At 34.5% G+C, this 1,919-nt stretch overlaps 1 protein-coding gene across 1 annotated transcript in view; it reads right to left on the reverse strand.

Annotated features, from left to right (window-relative positions):
* The window catches only part of LOC132175407 (E3 SUMO-protein ligase MMS21), a 53,145-nt gene that overhangs the window by 10,268 nt on the left and 40,958 nt on the right, over positions 1–1,919 (reverse strand). The window lies entirely within an intron of this gene.

Genomic DNA, 1,919 nt, shown 5'->3' on the forward strand with positions numbered 1-1,919 from the left:
TATATATATATATATATATTCATTCAATCGTATTAAATTTTAAATTAAGATACTGTATCGATCAGGTTCCGATCAGTCTCGATGAAGTCTAAATGGTTTCTCAACCAGCTTCCGATGAGTCCCAATGATGTCCTAACCAGAAGTCCTGAGGGGGTCCCGATCAGGTCTCAATGGTGTCCCAACCGGATCCTGACGAAGTCCGAGCAGTGGCCCGATGGGGTCCCGATGAGTTCATGCGGGGTCAAGACCGAGTCTCGGCGATATCCTGACCAAGTCCTGTCGGGTCCCAATCGAGTCACGATGGGGTCTTGACAATGGTCCCGTGAAGTCCTCGCAAACGTCCTGAGTCTCCTGACTTGATCCATCAATTTGAGAATGAGATATTCAAACTCATAAAATGGTTTACAGTTTCCCTTTTTTGAAAATAATTTTATGAAAATTAAAGATGCTTGTTTGATCAAACCGGAAATATTTTTCGTTGACTATTATTTTTCGTCGCACCAAACACCAAAAAATATATTTTTTAAATTATTTTATACTGAAGCAAACAAAGCCTTAATATTAACACAATACCTTCCCAACTAGTAATATAACTCTTAAAAAAGATCAGAAATACCACATAGAATAACACAATTCTAGACAAACCCCATCATGCTATTTCCAAAACTTGACTGATAACTTCTTCCAAATAAGAACCCATTAAAATTTGAACTTTTCCCAACCCGAGTTGGAACAGGATCTTTTCCAGTTCAAATGAACTGGATAACATTTGATAGGACAAAAATATATCTCCAATATTACTAACTCAATATTATCTAGTTCATTTAAATTGGAGATAATCCTAATTCATTTGGTAAGAAACATAGTAATGTTATCAAAGGTGCTCTAATTCTCTTTATTAAAAATAAAAAATAAAAATAAAAATTATCGGCCTAAAAAGTAAATAATAATAATAATAATATGGTAAATATATTATAAGTCCCTAAGTCAATCCACTAAAACTAAAATATTCATAAGTTTTTTTTTTTTTTTTTTTTTTTTTTTGAATTTTTACTCTTTGGGTCAATCAAAATGCCAATAAAATTTTTATCGTTAGATTTTTTTCAAAATGGTTAACTGCCATTAGTTTCATTGAAAATGTGTGTTTCACGTCGCTTTAAAATATCATTTTTTATTAATTTAATTTTAAAATTAAAATTAAAATAAAAATAAAAAAAAAGGCTGATCTGCAGAGTTGCTTCCCATCGTAGATTTTGGAGGTATGAGAAGAAGCATTTTTTCCTTCTGCAAGCATGATGAAGAATTCGACTTTCAAGAACCAAAGACAAGTAGGGGATCAAACATAAAAGACTAGCAAATTCGTGAAAGTGTTGGATCAGATATGGATCTAATTGAAAATTGGAAAATATTAGCAAATCTCAAGTCTATGGCTCAAAACGCAAATTTGTGTACATGTACAGATATGTCGTGATCTATCTGATCAGATTGAGATAAAAAGAAAAATTAACAAATTTCTAAAATTTCCAGCACAGATCTGTCGTGATCCATCTGATCAGACACAACTTAGACACAATATTAACAACTTTCTGTTATTTTATTGCCAACAGTACCCCCATTGAAGAAGAAGATTGAATAGCGTTGATACAAAATATATCCCAAAGCTCAATCAGATGGCCCACTCCAAATAAGAGGCTCACGGCTCACTAAGGAACTAAGCCCCAAGTCCCTGCAATCTGGGCACGGACAGATAGTCCTCGCCTAGTCCGCTCCAAATCGTGCAATTATGCACCGCTAGCCCAATTGTCAAGGACGCCCAACAATTGCTTAACAAACTCCATCTGGAATAACAAACTAGAGCTCCCAAGATGCGGATACGCGCTAAGCGATTAACATATATACGAACACGACTCGTTTAACTA

Source organism: Corylus avellana, chromosome ca3 (assembly GCF_901000735.1).
Source record: "Corylus avellana chromosome ca3, CavTom2PMs-1.0".
NCBI classification, from domain to species: Eukaryota; Viridiplantae; Streptophyta; class Magnoliopsida; order Fagales; family Betulaceae; genus Corylus; species Corylus avellana.